Here is a 21,100-nt window from a genome sequence, read left to right as displayed (position 1 = left end):
GTTTAGGACTCTGCAAACTATCCCACTGCTAACCAATGGTAAAGTGCGGATGCTCTCTCCCTTAAAACATGGTAACACTGGTCCATACCCAATGGACATATTTGATCTACTTGTAAGTCCCTAGTAAAGTGGGCTACATGTGCCTAGGGCCTATAGATTGAATGCTACTAGTGGGGCTGCAGCACTGGTGGTGCCACCCACATAAGTAGCCCCTTAACCATGTCTCAGGCCTGCCATTGCAAGGCCTGTCTGTGCAGTTTAACTGCCACTTCAACTTGGCATTTAAAGGTACTTGCCAAGCCTTAAACCCCCCTGTTTCTACATATATCACCCTTAAGGTTGGCCCTAGGACACCTATCACCAAAGTATGCACACTAGAGAGAATCAGCTAGCCCACCATATACCAACTTACAAAAGTGAAAGCTGCCAGGGCAAATACAACCAAAGAAGTCAACCCACCGATGCACAATATGTCACACACAGAAACAATAACACTTCATTTACATCCCCAAAGGTAACCCAGCCAATGTCACCGGAGAAGAGGTGCCAGCACTATCCAGTCCCCCAACTGAAGAGACCTACAGTGATGACAGCAATTCCGGTCACTTGGATCTGGATAACCAACCTGGTCCATCAGGGACCTCTGGACAGTCGGTTACCCAGGCACAGTCACACACCACCACAGAGCCTCCCCCATCTGGAAACACCACCACAGCACCCACCCAGCGTCCCTACACCTGTGTCCCCAGAACACGTCAATCAGCAGTGTGTCCACTTCTACAGAAACCCCCGAACACCCCTCATACCCAAGATAATCAAGGACCTGGGGTCAGTGGAAGTGGGCACACAGTTCAGGGGACAGAGGCACAGGACAACAGGGAAGCTGGGAGGAGTGCTGTGTGCCAGGGGGAGGACAGGCCCAGGGAACCGACTCTCCAGGAGGCACTCACCAAGATCCTGGGAGCATATCAATAAATTCCCAGGACACGATGGGCCATCTCCTGGACAACGTGCAGGAGAACAGGTGTCTGCAGGATTGACAGTACCAGGGGATCAGCGAGGACTTGCAGACCATCATCACCACCCTGGTCTCTTTTGTAGGGGTGCTGACAGACATGGCCAACATTATGAGGGAGGCAGTCTCACAACAGCAGGCCCTTGCCACTAGCCATACATCTGAACTGCCTTCCACCTCCGCTGTCTCTACTGGACAGGAAGCCCCGCCACAGGACTCACAGGCCACCAGCACCCCTCCCCCTGCAGAAGGAGAACAACCCCACAAACGTTCCCTGCAATCCAGGAAGAAGCCAGAGACTATTGCCAAGACCCCCACCAGGAAATGAGACTCTCCTGATTGTCACCCTTGTATCCCACTCTGTCACCCTGTCCACCTTGAACTGCCATTGCTCCCCTTCCTATGTCCCCTTGGACAATGCACCTGTGCTACAAATAGACTGTAACAATACCCTGGACTTTCCTCCATCATCACCCCAGCCATTTGCACTTGCCCCTCTTCTTCTGAACACTTCAATAAACCCCCCTGGGAAAATAACAAGTAAGGAGTATGTTACATTTCAAAGTATGTATTCGCTTAACCAGGTTCAAACATTGCAATTCAATTGTGCAGTAATTGTGCACTTAGGAAAGACCTGTAGTTGGCGGGGAACATCCTTTTTTTCCGACTTTTTTTTTCCGAAAGTCGTGGTTAACGAAAGCGCAACAACGCTTTTTTTAACCACGACTCCGGTTTTTTGTGCCTTAACTACGTATGTTCTGAACAACGAACATGCGTGGTTAAGGTACAAAGAAGTGAGTTGGCGAAGGTAAGTGGTGGGTTTGAGTTTTGGGGAGGGGGTGGGGGGTCAGGGGGTTTTAGGTGTTGGGGTGGGGTTGGGGGGGTGGGGTGTTTTTGGTTTTGGGGAGTGGGTGGGGGGTCAGGGGGTTTTAGGTTTTAGGGTGGGGTTGGGGGGTGGGGCGTTTTTGGTTTTGGGGAGTGGGTGGGGGGTCAGGGGGTTTTAGGTTTTAGGGTGGGGTTGGGGGGGTGGGGCGTTTTTGGTTTTGGTGAGTGGGTGGGGGGTCAGGGGGTTTTAGGTTTTGGGGTGGGGTTGGGGGGTGGGGCATTTTTGGTTTTGGAGAGTGGGTGGGGGTCAGGGGGTTTTAGGTTTTGGGGTGGGGTTGGGGGGCTGGGTGGGGCGTTTTTGGTTTTGGGGAGTGGGTGGGGGGTCAGAGTGTTTTAGGTTTTGGGGTGGGGTTGGGGGGGTGGGGTGAGGGATGTAGGGTGAATGGTGCCCATTGCTAATGATTTTATCAGGAATGCCTTTACAACGAAATATCGTTGTTAAGACATTCGTGGTAAAATCATTAGTAGTAGCAACGAGGTCGGTGTGCTGACCTCGTTGTTAAGGCAGTAGTTGTTTTTGAAGTCGTTGTTTCGTCGTACAGTCGTAGTTGGCTGAAGTGATCACACCAGGAGCGATAGTGGGGCTCCAACATCTGTAAAATGAATTGCCAAAGGGTACAGTAAGTGGACATTGAAGTGGGAAATAACAGCATCCCAGTGCCAAAGATATACAAATAATTGACAATGAAATGTGAAGTAACACTGTCTTACCTGTGTGTCATTGGAGGTTTCGCCGTATCACTGCTGTTCTGTTGTCCTCATCCTCATATTCTGCCTCCTCATCTTCACTGTCCACAGGGTCCACTGCTGCCACACGGCCATCTCAAGCCTCCTCCTCCTGCAGAAAAGGCACCTGGCCTTCAGGAGGCCAAGGTTCTTTCGATTATCCTTCTTGTTCGCCCTTGTGCTCATTGTAATGTTCTTCTGCCCTTGTCCTGGCATTCCTCACAGGGGTCAGTAGCCATGATAGGTTGGGGTAACCAGAATCACCTGCAAATATCGAGGGACAACATTTAGCCACACACTAGCCCATATGGCCCACACCATACCCGTACACCAACACCTACTGGGTGGGAACCAGGGCTCACTTATTAGCCACATCCTGTGCCTCTGTAGTTGGCCCATCACATTTGGGATGCTGCTATTCCTCAGGATAAAGGCATCATGCACTGACCCAGCATACTTAGCACTGACATGGGAGATGTACTGGTCCCCCAAGCACACCATCTCTACATTCATGGAGTGAAAACTCTTACAATTGTGGTACACCTGTTCATTGTGACGGAGGGCAAAAATGCAATATGAGTTCCATCAATCGCCCCAATTATGTTGGGGATATGTCCCATTGCATAGAAGTCAGCCTTCACTGTGGCCAAATACTCCACCTGGGAAAAAACAATGTAGCTGCACATGTGTTTAATCAGGGCAGACAACACTCTCGTCAGCAATATTGAGAACATCGGCTGTGATATTCCTGCCGCCAAGCCCACTGTCACTTGGAAAGATCAAGTTGCCAGGAAATGGAGCACTGATAGAACTTGCACAAGAGGGGGATCCCAGTGGGATGACGGATAGCAGATATCAGGCCAGGCTCCAAATTGGGCACACAGCTAAGTGATTGTGACCCTGTCAAGTTTATAGGTGAGGATGATGTGCCTGTCCTCCAGTGTTGCCAAGTCCACCAGGGGTCTGTACACAAAGGTATGTCTCCATCTCTTATTCATCCGCAGTGATAGCAATCTAAGGGACAAAGGATTGAGGAGACGGTCACAAACTGAAAATTGGAGCCACAACAGTACAATGCATGATATCAATTTGTATTGTGTAAGTGAGATTTGTCCTTTATGTCCAAATTTTAACTGTGACGTAGTTATTATCCAGGGCCTGCACCCCCCTGAAGTGGCATCCTCCTGTCCTGTGTGGAGGGACAGGTGGAAGTGAGGTAATTCTGCTGATGTTGTGTGCTGTTACGGGAGGCAGTCGGGAACCGCGTGCAACTCCTCATTGGTTAACATTGGGCCCTATGGGGTACAGTGGCCAATGGTGATGTACGCCAATGGCGACGGTATGCACCGCCCCGGACGTGACCGCCATTTTCAATCTGATTCCTCACTTGCTACCTGACCTTCAACTAGAGAGGACCTACACTGCATGTACTGCTGTGACCTGTGTCCCGAACCTACCATGGTCCGTGAGACTGGGGAAAGGGCCCCTGCCTTCACCTCGGTGGAGTTGGAGCGACTGGTAGGTGGGGTCCTACCCCAGTACAGACTGCTGTATGGGCCCCCAGACCAACAGGTGAGTACACTGTCAGCACGATGCATGAGGCACGAATGCATGGATTGGTGTGTGTGAAGGCCTAGTGTAAGGGGGTGGGTGGATGTCCTCTGGGCGGTGTATTATTTGGGTGCTGGGCCATGTGTGTGCAAATGGTGATGTGAAGGGGTATGGTGGGCCATAAGTGTAACAGGTAGGACTGTCTGACTGATACTATTTTCCTGTGCGTATTACCTTTGCAGGTCAGCACCCATAAAAAGAAGGGTATAGGGCGTGCCATTGCCAAGGACGTTTAGACCCTGGAGGTCTACGGCAGGCGGAGCACCCACTCTCAGAAACGGTGGAAAGACTTGAGACGCTGGGCACGGAAGACAGCGGAGGACCAGCTGGGGATTGCCTCCCAACGAGGAATGGGTGCCTGTCGAGCCCTGATCCCCCTGATGGCCCCCACTCTGGCCTATCCTGAGCTGGATGGGTGCTTGAGGGCATCCACAAGGGGGTGAGTACAGTGTCCACCATTATAACTTACGCATCGTAGGGTGGTATCTGGGTGGGGGATGTGTGTTAGTGGGTGCCCCTAGCCCAGGCCTGACATAGCAGAGTAGGTCCCCTGTTGGCAAGGGTCCTGAAGGGATAATTATGCTACCTAGCTCATAGGCATACACAACTGGTCAGGGCTGCGTTGGTGCCAGGTGTGCTGCATTTGGCGGTGTGTGCCCCTCCCAGGCCTTGGTGGCTATCAAAATAACTGGTTGTGCAATGCAGGGTTGTTCTCTGTGTGTGAGAGTGGTGTGTACGCCAATTGTGGTGTTGGTGCAGCCATTGACCATGTGTATCCTTTGTCTCTTCCCCCCCTTTTTGAGTTGTCACCCTTTCCGTATGTGCATTAGCATCATCTGGCAGAGGACAGAGCTGTATCCCACGGGACCCAGGAGGCAGAGTCCACCGATGGTGAGGGCACCAGTGGGACGGAGGGCGAAGGGAGCACCACAGATGAGCTGGAGGCGTCAATTCAGACTCTGATACCTCCTCCGATGGAAGCTCCCTGGTTTTGGCGGACACCTCTGTGACCACCCCAGCTACAGGTACCACTGCCACCCCCTGGTACCAGCACCGCCCTCCCAGCAGCCCTTCATCGAGTTACCCAGTCCCGCTTACCCAGGAGGGTGGGCATCTCCTTTGCCCCAGGCACCGCAGGCCCTGCCCCAGTGAGCCCTGCTGCCCTGAGTGAGGAGGCTATTGACTTCCTGAGATCTATCTCTGTAGGGTAGTCAACCATTGTGAATGACATCCAGGGGCTGGCAGCCCAAATGCAACAAACTAATGCATTTCTGGAGGGCATTCACATTGGCTTGGCCGCCCAACAGAGATCGATCCAGGCTCTGGCCTCCTCTCTGATGGCAGCCATTGTTCCTGTTTCCACCTTCCAACTTCCTCTTCCCAATCCTATTCCCTTCAACCCCAACCTATCCCAAGCACACAGGGAGAAGAGCATGCACACAAGACAACACACAAGAGTGGCACTGACAAACACAAGCACCACACATCATCCCACAGGCACTCACACAAACACCATCCAGATGCAGACATACCAACATCCACAATTTCCACTGTCTACCCCACTTCCATCCCAGTTGCATCTACACTCACACCTCCATGCATTACTTCCTCATCCACTAACAGCATCACCACCACACCAAGCAGAACACACACTTCACTGGCAGACACCTCCACAACATGTCCCCTATGTCCTCTCCCACTTTGTCTGTCCCCCCTCCTAAAGTACACAAACGCAAGCACTCAGACACCCAACAGCCATCCACCTCACAACAGCATCCAGCCCATGCACCTGCACCCAAAATCAGCAGACAGACACCTCCTACAACCACTCCCTCTTCCTCTACTCCCAAACCTTCTCCCTCTTCCTACCCCAATGTCCCTAAGAAGCTTTTCCTCTCCAACATTGACCTCTTCGCTACCCCTCCCCCTGTCCTTCACATCTGGCTTGGGTGGCAAAAACCCTGGCAAGCACCTCAGCCACCCAGTCCATAGGCCCAGTAGTCTCCACACCCATTGGTGGTAGGAAAGGATCTAGGGCACTAGTGCAGTGGGTGAAGGAGCCTGCACCAGGCAGCCTCAAGAAAAGGGTGCCTGCCCCAGCTGCTGCCAGAAAGGGCAAGGAGCCAGCCCCAGCTGCTGTCAGGAAGGGCAAGGAGCCAGGGGTAGGGACTCAGATGGAGCCCCCACCACAAACCATGGTTGTGCAGCCGTCCGAGGCTACAGAGGATGGGCAGAAGCCTTCTCCCCACCACCAGTAGCAGCAACACCACCACCACTGGGCAGCCATCCGAGGCTGCAGGCGATGGGCAGGAGCTTCCCCCACCACCAGCAGCAGCACCACCACTGGTGGAGGGAAGTGCCTGCAGGGATGGGCAGGAGCTTCCCTCCACCACCAGCAGTAGAATCACCACCACCACCAGTGGGCAGCTATCCGAGACTGCAGGGGATGGCCAGGAGCTTCCCCCCACCACCACCAGCAACAGCACCACCACCACAACTGAGCAGCCGTCCAAGGCTGCAGGAGATGGGCAGGAGCTTCCCCCCCACCACCACCAGCAGCAGCACCACCACCTCCACTGAGCAGCCGTCACTGCCGGCGGGCGGTATGTAGTCCTGCCTCCATGGGCTGTTGTGTGGCTTGGCCCCTGCAAATCCAATGGGAATGACACCCACCTGAGAGACTGTGACCTTGTACTCATCACAGGGAACGATGCCCCCTCCAGAACCAGTGGGTAAGACACCCACCAACCCCAGCCTCCATAGGATCACGAGCACAGGGCGTGATGCCCCCTCCAGAACCAGTGGGTAAGACACCCATCTACCCCAGCCTCCCCAGGACCAAGCACAAGGCATGTTGCCCCCTACAGATCATGTGGGCAAGTCACCCACTTGAGAGACTGTGGCCTTGCACTCCCCAGGACCAAGCACAGGGCATTTTGTCCCATCCAGAGCATGTGGGCAAGTCACCCACTTGTGAGACTGTGGCCTTGCACTCCCCAGGACCAAACACAGGGCATGTTGCCCCCTCCAGTACCAGTGGTCTTGTTCAATCTGCCGGCTGAGGTGCCCCCCCGGTTCCCCATCCCCCTGAGGTGCCTGCCTATTTTCCAACTGATGCCCCTGCAGTGTTCTCTCCATGTTGGTGCAGGTGACAAGTGGGGCCTTGGACTTTGGCCTGTGGCCTGTGGCTCACACACACTGAGGACTGGGCAGTGTCCCTTGAACTGTACATTTGTATATACCAGTTACGTTGCATATTTCTTATTTCTACTGTGTTGATCATATTACACTCACTTTGGTAAATGCATTCTGTCCTTGCATTTTTCATCCGAGGTACGGGGTATATCTGTTATATAACTGCAGCTGATTGTGTTTATGGTGTTGGGGGTGGGTGTGTGTGTTGTGCGTGTGTGTGTCACTCTCTTTTTCCTCCCTCCCTCCCTCCCTTGTGTGCTAGGCGGCTGTACTCACTGTAGTCGTCTTCGTCATCGTTGGTGTTCGTGGTGGAGCAGCACATAGAAGAGCATTGGGAAGACATGCAGCTCGGGCTCCATGGTGGCGTGATTGTTCCCTGTGTCTCCAATGGTGAGTCCTTTCACTTCTGTGCAGTGTTTCTGCCAGGCTTTTGATGTCGTTGGTACCGCCCCAGAAAAGGTGGCCGATTACAGGGTCTTAATATGGTGGGTGGGACATTGGCTTCCTCCTGGCTGTAGGCGGCTACCGCCGTGGTGGCTGTTGTTTTCGCCCTGGCAGTCTGTGTGGTAAAGTGGCTGTCTAAATGGGTTCTCATCGCCATGGTCATAATTTGGCAGTATTACCGCTACTTTATCACCGACTGCCAGGGTTGTAATGAGGGCATAAGTCTAAAGGTAAAAGTTGACGGGGACTTCCCACGCAGCATATTCAAGGAAGGCACCACGGATGTCAGATCAAGATTCAGCTTTGGCCCGGACAAAGATTTTCACCCTGAAAAATCATCTAAGCCTGAACGTAGAAATCTTCACCGAGGTCTCCTGTGACGTGTATTCGAAGAGGACTTCAGGGAGGTAAGATTGGATTTGTGACTTCGTCCCGCTGAAGAAAATCTTCAAGATAACAACTAAGTCCAAAGGTAAACATTTGACTGAGGCCTTCCGCTTGCTGTAGCCGAGCAGGTCTCCATCACGGTCGGCCTGAAACTTTGACTTTGCCTGGGTCAAGGTGCAACCAGATGACCAGATTGGCGCTTTTTGTTTCTATGCACTAGGAAACATTAATTATTTAAAAATTCATATCTCAGGTTCCCCTTATCTGATTTTATTCATTTTGGTGTCAAATTAATTAAAGATGAAAATATTTTCTACTTTTATAAATTGGTTTTGGATTTTTGAAACTGTTTCCTGTGGGTTAATTAATTCTTGCTGCGTGATACTTGAATGCTTTACACACTTTAGCCCTCATTATGACATTGTCAGTAAATCCCGCTTACCGCCTCTGTGACGGCCGCCAACATACCGTCACAGAGGCGAACATCCATTCACCATATTATGACACACACACACTAAACCAACAGAATACTGCCACAAACACAAGTCCGCTGGATCAAAGGTAAGTGGTAAAGTGTTGGTAAGAACACCCACACCATCACGCCAACAAAACAACGCCCTCCACATTATGACCCACCACGGCGGACATATTAAAAGGCAGTAAACCTTTGTCGGTGCACACCAGCACGGTCAGAATGGCCACCCAAAAACAATACAACACAACATTGGCCAGTACCAAAAACACACACCTGACACTAACTTACACACAGCACCCATCCACCTACAGCACTATAAAACACACACCCATATAACAACCCTTTGCAAACGCTAAAAATTTCTAAGAGACAGACATGCTATTTACAGACACAACTACACACACTACTAACACCCAGCCATCGGTCACGCATCCCACACCCCACCACACCATTTAACACCCACTGCACAACACACACCACACAACACCCATGTCCCTACAAAGGCACCCCTGTTTCTCTGATGAGGAGTTGCGGGTCATGGTGGTGGAAATAGTCAGGGTAGAGCCACAACTGTTTGGAGCACAGGTACAGCAAATAGCCATTGCAAGGAAGATGGAGCTATGGCAGAGAATTGTGGACTGGGTGAACGCCGTGGGACAGCATTCAAGAACAAGGGATGACATCAGGAAGAGGTGGAATGACCTACGGGGGAAGGTGCCTTCCATGGCAGCAAGGCACCAGCTCGCCGTCCAGAGGACTGGTGGTGGATCCCTACCTCCTCCCCTAGCTGACAGCATGGGAGGAGCAAGTCTTTGCAATCCTGAATCCTAAGGAACTCACTGGAGTAGCCAGAGGACTAGACACTGGTGAGTCAAAATGTATGACCTATCATCCCCCATACCTGCATGCCATCTCACCCCCTCACCCTGCCTCCCAACACTCCACTCCATCCCACACAGTGCACTTAACCATATGACTAACCCCAATGCCAAGCCCTGCATGCCATATCTACTGCATGTACAGCCCTCCCAGCCCTGCATGTACACCTACCACCTATGCATGTATAGCATGGAGAGCTATCAATCCCACAATCCATCACCATACACAAACGAAGGTGGCAGGACAACAGCGACGATGTAGGGGAAGCTAGGGATGTAGAATATGTCACAGACATGATGCATAATACGTCACTTACATCCCTGCAGGTGCCCCTGCCAATCGCTGTGGCGAGGAGGTGCCACGGCTATCTAGTCCCCCATCAGAAAATGACAGTAACTCTGGACATCTGGATCTGGATGAACTTCCTGGCCCATCAGGGACCACTGTTAATCGGTCACTCCAACCCATTCCCAGTCCACCACAAACCCTCCCCCTTCAGTATCCAACACCACAGCACCCACCCAACGTCCCCACAACTCTGTCCCCAGGACACGTCAATCAGCAGTATGCCCACCTGTACAGGGACCCCAGTCCACACCTCACAGCCAAGACTATCAGGATACTGGGGTCAGTGTCAATGGCAGTGGGCACACCCTTCAGATGACACAGGCACGGGGGGAAAGGGACACTGGGAGGTCATCTGTGCACCAGGGGGAGGGCAGGCTCAGGGAACAGACTGTCCTGGAGGCACTCACTAATGTCCTGGGGGCCTACCAACAATCCCAGGAAAAGATAGGCCAGATTCTTGACATCATGCAGGAGAATCAGTGGCTGCAGGAGGTACACCATCAGGAGATCAGGAAAGATTTGCAGGCCCTCAACACCACCATGATCTCCATAGCAGGGGTGCTGGCTGATATGGCCAACATAATGAGGGAATATACAGCAAACCAGCGGGCCCCTTCCAGTAGCCAGTCACCTGAACAGCCTACCACATCTGTTGCAGTGAGTGGACAGGAAGCCCTGCCACAGGATCCACAGGCCACTAGCACCCCTCCCCCTGCAGAAGGTGAACCACCCCGCAAACATTCCCAGCGACCCATACAGATGCCAGAGACACTTGCCAAGACCAAGACCACCGCCAGGAAATGAGACCCTCCTGAATGTCCGTTGTGTCCCAATCTGTCACCCTGTCCACTTTGAACTGTCTTTGCTCCCCTTCCTATGGCCCCTTGGACACTTGACCTGTGCAACAGGCAGACTGGACCAATACCCTAGACATACCTCTAGCATCACCCCATTCCATTGCACTATTCTGTCTATAAATGTCACTATAATAAACACCCTTGAACACAACTCGAGTGATAGTGCTTTATGTGATGAAAATGTGCAGTTATGGTAACAGTAACATCTTGTTCAAAAGAGCTGAACTCTGTGATAGCATAGAAATAATGAGATGTAGCTGTCTGTAGTCATCACATCAGTACACAGTTGTTATAACACCAATATCTGCAAAATGAGAAGGCATAGGTTACAGTCAGTTGAGATGCAAAGAAAGTGAATGCCATCCTGCTACAGCCACACTGAAACATAAATAATCAGAGGAATGGTCAATTTCACTGTCTCACCTGTGTGTCATTGGATGTACTGAGGCATAACTGATGTTCTGTTGTCCACATCCTCATCCACTGCCTCCTCATCCTCACTGTCCTCAGGGTCCACTGCTTGCACAGGGGCATTTCTAATCTCCTCCTCCTGCAAATAACGCACATGTCATCTGAGGGCCAGGTTGTGCAACAAGCAGCATGCTACAACTATCTGGCATACCTTCTCACGGGAGTAGCAGAGGGATCCACCAGTCAGCTGAAGGCATCTGAACCTGGCCTTCAGGAGGCCGAAGGTACGGTCTATGACCCGCCTGGTTCGCCCATGTACATCATTATACCGATTCTCAGCCCCTGTTCTGGCATTCCTCACAGGGGTCAGGGGCCACAATAGGTTTGGGTAGCCAGAGTCCCCTGCAAGTATTGAGGAACAAACATTAGCCTTACACAATGTCATGGGGGATGACTCCTGAAGGCATACACTGACATACATTGGGTGGGGACTCTGGCTCACCTATTAGCCACACCCTGTGCTTCTGTAGTTGTGCATCACATTTTGGATGCTGCTATTCCTCAGGGCAATGGTGTCATGCACTGACCCAGGATACTTTGCAATGATGTGGGAGATGTACTTGTCCGCCAGGCACACCATTTGCACATTTAGTGAGTGGAAACTCTTCCGATTCCTGAACACCTGTTCATTGTGCCGGGAAGGTAGAAACGCATTATATTTTCCGTCATTCGCCCCAATAATATTTGGTATATGTCACTTTGCATAGAATCCAGCCTTCATAAAGGCCAAATCTTCAACTTGGGGGAAAGCGATGAGGCTGCACTTGTGACCAAGGCAGACAGAACCCTTGCCAGCACGATTGAGAACATTGGCTGTGACATTCCTGCTGCCAAGTCACTTGGAAAGAATCAGTTGCCAGGAAATGAAGCACTGACAGAACTTGCACAAGAGTGGGGATCCCAGTGGGATGACGGATGCCTGATATCAGATCAGGCTTGAATTGTGCATGCAGCTCTGTGATTGTGGCCCTATCTAGTCTAGAGTTGAGTATAATGTGCCTGTCCTCCAGTGAAGCCAAGTCCACAAAGGGTCTGTACACTGGGTCTTGTCTCCTCCTCCTATTCCTCCACAGTGGTAGGTATCTAAGGGACACAAGAGTGAGTAGGGTGTCACAAATTGAACAATGGAACCACCACCTCAGTGTACATAGAGCATGTAAGTAATCGGACAATGTAAATGGCAATGTATGTGCAATTTACAGCAATGACAAAGTTTCTAATTTCCGAATGTTGTCTATCACGATAAAATGGTGACCACCTGTCCTATAAGTATGGACAGGTGGAAGTGAGGTACCTCCGCCAGCAGTGGGCATCATGGCGGAAGGCGGCCACCGTGCTATTGCTCATTGGCTAAAATGGGGCTCTATGGAGTACAGTGTCCAATAGAGATCACCGGCGGCGGTGACGGTGTACACCGCCACGTACGTGTCTGCCATTTTCTGTCTAAAACCTCACTTGATTCCTGACTTTCCACAGGACAACACCTCCACTGCGTGTGCTGCTCTGACCTGTGTCTGTATCCTGCCATGGTCTGTGTGACCAGGCAAAGGGCCCCTGCCTTCACTACAGAGGAGTTAGAGCACCTGGTGGATGGGGTCTTACTCCTGTATGGACAGCTGTAAGGGCCTCCAGACCAACAACTGAATACACCATGGGCACGATGGATGTGACTAGGTTGCATGGAGATGGGGGTGCTAGCAGCGTGTCATTTGGGTAGTAGTATGTCTGGTGGTAGTGTACATGCAGGGCCCTGGATGATGTCTGTGCAAATGGAGATGAAAATGGTATTTGTGGGCCATATGTGTGACAGGCTGGATTGTATGGTTAATATTGTCCTCCTGTCTGTATTACCTCTGCAGGTCAGCACCCATCAGAAGAAGGGATTGTGGTGTTCCATCGGCAAGGATGTGCTGACCCTGGGGATCTATAGCAGGCAGCGCACCCACTGTAGGAAAAGGTGGGAGGTGGCCTCCCAACGAGGGTGTGATGCGTTTCAGAACCTGACCCCCCTGATGGCCCGCATTCTGTCAGTGGCCTACCCAGAGCTGGATGGGCGTTTGAGAGCAGCACAGCATCCACAAGGTGGTGAGTACAGTAAGCGGTTGTAGTTGGCGGAGGTTGACTCTCATCTTGCTGTGGCACTTAGCCAATGGAATGCCAGTGTGATGCATAGTGCTCAGTCCTGATCTCTGTGTGTAATGGTAATGTGTATGCCAAGTGTGGTGTTGGTGATGAAACTGACCCAGTGCTCCCTTTCTCTCTACCCCCTATTTTTTTCTGTCATCCTGTCCATGTGTGCATTAGCATCATCTGGTGGAGGAGCATGGGCACCGGTAACTGAGGGAGCTGCATCCCACAGGATCTAGGAGGCAGAGTCCACCAACACTGAGGGGACCAGTTGGACAGATGACGAGGGAAGCACCACAGCGGAGACAAGAGGTGACAACACTGACTTTGATTCCTCCTCCGATGGGAGCTCCCTGGTGGTGGTGGACACCTCTGGAACCACCCCAGCTACAGGTACAGCTGTCACCCCCTGTACCAGCACCACCCTCCCAGTAGCCCCCCACTGAGTAGCCCGTGCCCGCTCACCCAGGAGGGTGGGCATCTCCTTCGCCCAAGGCACCTTAGGCCCTGCCCCTGTGAGCCCTGCTGTCCTCAGTGAGGAGGCTATTGACCTCCTGAGATCCATCTCTGTAGGGAAATCAACCATTGTGAATGCCATCCAGGGGCTGGCATCCCAGATGCAACAATGCAATGCATACCTGGAGGGCATTCACAGTGGGTTGGTGGCCCTACAGAGATCGTTTCAGGCTCTTGCCTCCTTTCTGATGGCAGCCAGTGTCCCTGTTCCTACCATCCACCCTCCAGCTACCACTTCCCAGTCTCCTCAACCCCAACCCATCCCAGGCACAGGTACAGACAAGCATTCACACAAAACATCACACAAGAGTTGCACAGTCAAACACAGGCAGCACACTTCAGGCCACAAGTGCTCACACAAACAATAGACAGTTGCACACACAACCACATCCACTGCCTCCCCTCCTCCTCCTCTTACTCCGTCACAGTCACATCCGCACTCACACCTGCATACATTGCATCAACAGCCACCACCATCACCACATCAAGCAGCACATACACCTCACTTGCAGACACCTCCACAACATCCATCCTTGCGTCCCCTCTATCCTCTCCCACCCTGTCTGCCCCCCTCCTAATGGACACAAACACACACACTCAGACACCCAGCAGCCATCCACCTCACACACACACACACTGTCCATGCAAATGCACCCAAGTCCAGGAAACGTACACCTCTGACAACCACTCCCTCAACCTCCACTCCCATCCTTCTTCCCACATCCTGCCCCAATGTCCATAAGAAGCTTTTCCTTGCCCAACTTGACCTCTTCCCTCCTCCTCCCCCTGTCCTGCCCGTAAGAGCAAAAACAACGACCCAGCACAGCACCTCAGCCAAACAGTCTTCCACTGCTCCCATCAAATCATCAGCTGCTGGCAAAAAAGGGGCCCCAGAGTGTGATGCCTGCCACTCCTACTGAGAGCACTCCTCTGGCTCAGAAAGGGAGATCTAGGGTGGTGAAAAGCAAGGGACAGGAGACGGTGACAGTGGAGGTAACTCCTAGTCCTGGAGGAAAGGACACAAGTGACATGTCAAAGGCCAAGGGGACCCATCACAAGAGGGGACACATGGATCCCTCTCCACCACCAAAGATTGCCAATTATCCCCCTCACTACCAAAGAAAGTGAAGATTCCCATTCAACCACCAATGAAAGGGAAGGTTCCCACTCAACCACCAATGAAAGAGAAGGTTCCCACTCAACCACCAATAAAAGGTAAGAGGCCGACACAACCACAAATGAAAGGCAAAAGGCCCACTCCACCAGCAGAGGGCATGGAGCACCCACATCCAGCTGAGGCACAGGAGCCCTCACCTCCAGCTGAGCCAAAGGAGCCCCCATCTCCAGCACAGGCACAGCAGCCCTCACCTCCAGCTGAGGCACAGGAGCCCCCACCTCCAGCACAGGCATGACAGCCCTCACCCCCAGCTGAGGCACAGGAGCCCCCATCTCTATCAGAAGGCATGTAGGTCACCCTCCAGGGACTGTTGTACAAGGAGCCCTCTCCAGAACCAGTGTGCAAGTTCCCCACTTCAGAGACTCTGGCCTTGCACTCCCCAACATAGACAAATGGGCATGGAGCCCCCTCCAGAACCAGTGGGCAAGTTCCCCACTTCAGAGACTGTGACCTTGCACTCCGCAACAAAGACAAATGGGCATGCAGCCCCCTCCCGAACCAGTGGGCAAGTTCCCCACTTCAGCTGAGGTGACCCCACCCTCCTCCCTTCCCCCTGAGGTGCCTGCCCATTTCCAACATGATGTCCCTGAACAGTAGATTCCGGATTGTGCCCGGAGTCAAGTTGGGCCTTGGACTGCGCCCTGTGGCCATGTGGTCCTTTTGTACTATGGACTGGTCATGGGCCCATTCTGGACATTGTCTCCTGCATTTGTTTTCGAATGGACAATATGGTGGCTGTTGGCATCAAACCACAGTGTTTGTTGAAAATCATTGATATCCATATTTCATTTTAACGTGTGTCCTGTGACATTGATTTAACTCTGCAGCTGGTTCTGTGTATGGTGTGCGTGAATGATGTGTGTTGTGCGTGTGTGTGTCACTCTCCTTTTCCCTCCTTCCTCTCTTGTATGCTAGGTGGCTGTACTCACCGTCATTGTCTTCATTGGTGTTGGTGTTCGAGGAGGGCCATAGCGTAGAAGAGCATCGGGAAGACTTGAAGTTCCGGTTCCATGGAGGCGGCAGAGTTCTCTATATTCTTTTTGGTGAGTCTTTCGTTTTCTGTGATCTGTTTCCACCAGGCTTTTGATGGCGTTGGTACCGCCCTGGAAATCCTGGTGGTTTGCTATGTCATAATATACCTTGTCTTCCGCCTAGCTGTTGATGGCTACCACCGTTGTCAGTGGTGTTAACGCCCTGGCGGTTGGTGTGGTACATTGGCTGTCTATGGGTGCTATCATCACCATGGTCATAATTTGGCAGTAATTACCGCCAGCCTGTTGGCAGAATTACTGCCACTTTAACAGTCACCCCCAATGTCATAATGACCGCCTTTGTCTCTTAAATTAAGACGAGTTGCTCGTTGCCAAGCTTCCAAGGGTTGAGTTGGAGTTAATTTATTGACACCTAACTGATCCTAGTGGGGGTTAGTGGCCTATTGCTAAGTGTAGGTAAATACTTGCCCTTATCAATAATCCACTTTCCAACAGTGACGTACCATCCCACCTGACTCAATCATGACATGGAGCATGTTTGTGAAACTGTCTCTCATGTCATTGAGAAAAATGCTGGAAATCCCTTTGTGTGCATGCAGCTATGTGTCTGCCTACAACAGTACTTGCCTTGTGTGAGTGAATCTAGTGGCAGCCGTCAGCACAAAGCAATACACCACACACAGCATCAGTGTACGAAAGTGTAATTGTTGGCATGGTTACCCACCCCCCACTTCTTGCCTAATATTGATGCCAACTTTGATTGAAAGTGTTCTGGGATCCTGCTAACCAGGCCCAAGCTCCATGGTTCTTTTCCAAAATCTGATCCTTAGTTTCCACAATTTGCACACCCATGGCCCACAGTTAAGTCCCTTGTAAAAGGTACCCATGGTACAAAGGGCCCTGTGGCCAGGGAAGGTCCCCAAGGGCTGCAGCATGAATTATGCCACCCTGCGGTACTCCTCACCATGCACATGCACACTGCCCTTATAGCGTGTATGTGCTGGTGGAGAAAAAAAGGTAAGGTCAACATGGCACCCCTCTCAGAGTGTCTTGCTCACAAACCACTGCCTGTGGCAGAGGTAAGTCACCCCTCTATCAGGCCTTACAGCCCTAAGCAAGGGTGCACTATACCACAGGTATGGGCATAACTGCATGAGCAATATGCCCCTGCAGTGTCTAAGTCCATTCCTAGACATTGTAAGTGCAGTGTAGCCATAGTGAGTATATGGTCTGGGAGTTTGTCATTACGAACTCTACAGCTCCATAATGGATTCACTAAATACTGCGGAGTTTGGTATCAAACTTCTCGGGCACAATAAACCCACATTAAAGACAGTGTGGCATTTATTTAAAAATGCACACAGAGGGCATCTTAGAGATGTCCCCTGTATGTTAGACACACTGCTAGTGCAGGAACGACCAGTCTGTGCCAGTCTGCCACTTTCAGACAAGTTTCTGACCACATGGGGTGAGAGCCTTTGTGCTCTCTGTGGCCAGAAACAAAGTCTGTCCTGGGTGGAGGTGTTTCACACCTCCCCTCTGCAGGAAAAGTAACACCTGGTGGTAAGCCTTAAAGACTCAAGCCTCTTGTTGCAGTGCCCCAGGGCACTCCAGCTAATGGATTTGCCCACCCCTCAGACAAAGCCCCACTTTTGGTGGCAAGTCCGGTGGGAAAAATAGGGAAAGTTTGGAGGACAGTGACCAATAAGGTTAGGTTTGTGCCCCCCACAAAGGGAGTAGACAAAAGAAGGATATAGCCACCCTCTGGGACAGTAGCCATTAGCTACTGCCCTCTGACCACTGTAACACCCCTAAATCCAGGATTTAAGGGCTCCCCGAGCCCAGATCATGAGATTGCTGGTGACCTAACAAGAAAGAAGGACTGCTTAGCTTCATTAGAGAAGAATGAAGATGCAAACTGACTTCACCCCAGCCATACCAGCCTGTCTCCTGCTTTAAAGAACCTGCAACAGTAAAGTGACGCAACCAGCAGGACCAACGACCTCTGCCAAGCTCCAGACGACTGCCCTACATCACAAAGGACCAAGAACTCCCATAGACTGCATCCCTGACCAAGAAGAAATTACACATAAGGACTCCAGAGCCTCTTCTGATCCAAAAGTCCTTCCCACTCTGCGTCCAACGCCCACAGCCTGTGTCCAGGTGGCCCACCCAGCTAGAGAGGATCCCCAGGCTATTCTGAGCGAATGCCCACCCTGAGTTGACCTCTCCCACCCCTCCCGACAGCCTACAGTGTGAATCCAGAGGACCCCCTTTGACCGTGAAAGCTCTGGACAAAGATATCTGATGCCCAAAGGTACACTCCACCCACAGCCCCCAGGCTTTGGAGAACCCGACCACCAGGGCAGCAACATTCAACAGGCAGCCCTCCTAATTGTCCAGCCTGTGGTTTTCCCAAACCGAAACCCTGGACCCAGCCTGAAGCATATAAGTGACCCCCAGGGTTCCCTCATAAGAAAGCAGTGGGAGCCCGACACTCTGTTTACACCTTGCACCCGGCCCCTCCATGCCACTGAGGGTGTGTGTTTGGTGCCTAATTGTGACCCCCAGTGCTCCTCTAAACTCCCCAGGTCTGCCCTCCAAAGACATTGGAACTTACCTGCAAGAAGATCTGAAACCAAGTGCCCCCAGTCTCCATAGGATCCCATGTTTAATTTGCCTCACCTTTGACACCTGCACCCAGCCAGCCCCGTGTTGCTTGTGGTGATTGTTTGGGGTTAACTTGAACCCCAACCTGTGGACTTCCTAACCCCCAGAGACTGGAACTGTAAGTCAAGTATTTACCTGTAAATCTTAATAACATTTTTTCTCCAGGACCTGTTTCTCAAAATTGCAGTGTCAACTTTTAAAACAGATTATTGTCAATTAGGCCCTCATTACAACCCTGGAGGTCGGTGATAAAGCGGCGGTAATACCGCCAACAGTCCGGCTGTAAGAAAAATGGAATTACGTCCATGGCGGAAGCCGCCAACACAGACAGCCACTTTAACACTCCGACCGCCACGGCGGTAGAAACAAACACCGCGGCGGTAACTGCTAACAGACAGGCGGAAGACAATGTACCGCCCACACTATTACAAGGCACAAATCCGCCAACTTTTCCAGGGCAGTACTAACCCCATCAAAAGCACGGCTGAAACAGTCTTTGGAAGGGAAACCACTCACCTCTCGACACTCAACGAGGAACCAGGACGCCATGCAGTCCGAGTTATAGGACCTGCCGATGCTGGTCTACCTCCTCATCTACCAGGAACATCAAAGACAGCTGCGGCGACGACGGTGAGTACTGCACCTAGCACACTGGGGAGGGGAGGAGGGAAAAGAGAGAGACACGCCCACGCAACACCCCCACCCACAACAACACACACACACATATCCAATCACATCACAGATATACCCAGTCACCCCCTGGAAGAACGCAAGGACCAAATGAAATGAGTCTAACATGTATAATAATCGAACAATCAGATAGGCCAACATAACTTTAAATCATCAGTATATACAAATATTAACAGCAAGTACACAAGTCCGTACACTGTCCCATTAAATGTCCGTGGACCATTGGTCCCAAAAAGCATAAGCGAAGCCCACAAATGACACCTGCCTCAAAACGGAGTGAACACTGCAGGGGCATCAGGTTGAAAAAAAAACAGCCACCTCAGGGGGAAGGTGAGGGGGGGCACCTCAGCCGGATGATAAGACAACACCACTGCTCCTCAAGGGGGCTCCATGCCCACTGCTTGGTCCTGGGGAGTGAAAAGCCACAGTCTCTCAAGTCTCTCAAGTGTGTGGTTTGCCCACTGCTTGGTCCTTGGGAGTGCAAAGCCACAGTCTCTCAAGTCTCTCAAGTGTGTGGTTTGCCCACTGCTTGGTCCTGGGGAGTGCAAAGCCACAGTCTCTCAAGTCTCTCAAGTGGGTGGTTTGACCACATGCTCTGGAGGGGGCTTTGTGCCCAGAGTGCTTTATCCTGCCAAGGACTGGGTTACTGGATGTTTTTCTCCACTGGTTCTGGAGGGGGCTTGGTGCCCAGAGTGTGTCATCCTGCTAGGGACTGGGTTAGTGGATGCTTCTCCACTGGTTCTGCAGGGGGCTTTGTGCCCAGTGTGCTTCATCCTGCCAAAGATAGGGTGAGTGGATGCTTTTCTCCATTGTTTCTGGAGGGGGCTTGGTGCCCAGAGTCCTTCATCCTGCCAAGGACTGGGTTAGTGGATGCTATTCTCCACTGGTTCTGGAGGGGGCTTTGTGCCCAGAGTGCTTCATCCTGCCAAGGACTGGGTTAGTGGATGCTTTTCTCCACTGGTTCTGGAGGGGGCTTTGTGCCCAGAGTGCTTTATCCTGCCAAGGACTGGGTTAGTGGATGTTTTTCTCCACTGGTCCTGGAGGGGGCTTGGTGCCCAGAGTGTTTCATTCTGCCAGGGACTGGGTTAGTGGATGCTTTTCTCCACTGGTTCTGGAGGGGGCTCTGTGCCCAGAGCGCTTCATCCTGCCAAGGATAGGGTGAGTGGATGCTTTTTTCCACTGGTTCTGGAGGGGGCTTGGTGCCCAGAGCGCTTCATCCTGCCAAGGACTGGCTTAGTGGATGCTTTTCTCCACTGGTTCTGGCGGGGGCGTGGTGCCCAGAGTGCTTCATACTGCCAAGGACTGGGTTAGTGGACGCTTTTCTCCACTGGTTCTGGAGGGGCTTTGTGCCCAGAGTGCTTCATCCTGCCAATGACTGTGTTAGTGGATGCTTTTCTCCACTGATTTTGGAGGGGGCTTTGTGCCCAGAGTGCTTCATCCTGACAAGGACTGGGTTAGTGGATGCCTATCTCCACTGGTTCTGGAGGGGGCTTGGTGCCCCGTGTGACAGTTCCCATTCCCTCACCTGGGTGTCTGAGCCAAGAGATTTTCCGGTAACAGGTAGCATGATACTCCATGGAGGCAGAACCACACTCCACCTTGCGATGACTTAGGCTGCAAACTGCTGTTAGTGCC

The sequence above is a fragment of the Pleurodeles waltl genome, chromosome 2_1 (assembly GCF_031143425.1).
Source record: "Pleurodeles waltl isolate 20211129_DDA chromosome 2_1, aPleWal1.hap1.20221129, whole genome shotgun sequence".
Classification (NCBI taxonomy): domain Eukaryota; kingdom Metazoa; phylum Chordata; class Amphibia; order Caudata; family Salamandridae; genus Pleurodeles; species Pleurodeles waltl.
The sequence above is the reverse complement of the archived record's forward strand: the minus strand, read 5'-3'. Positions refer to the sequence as shown.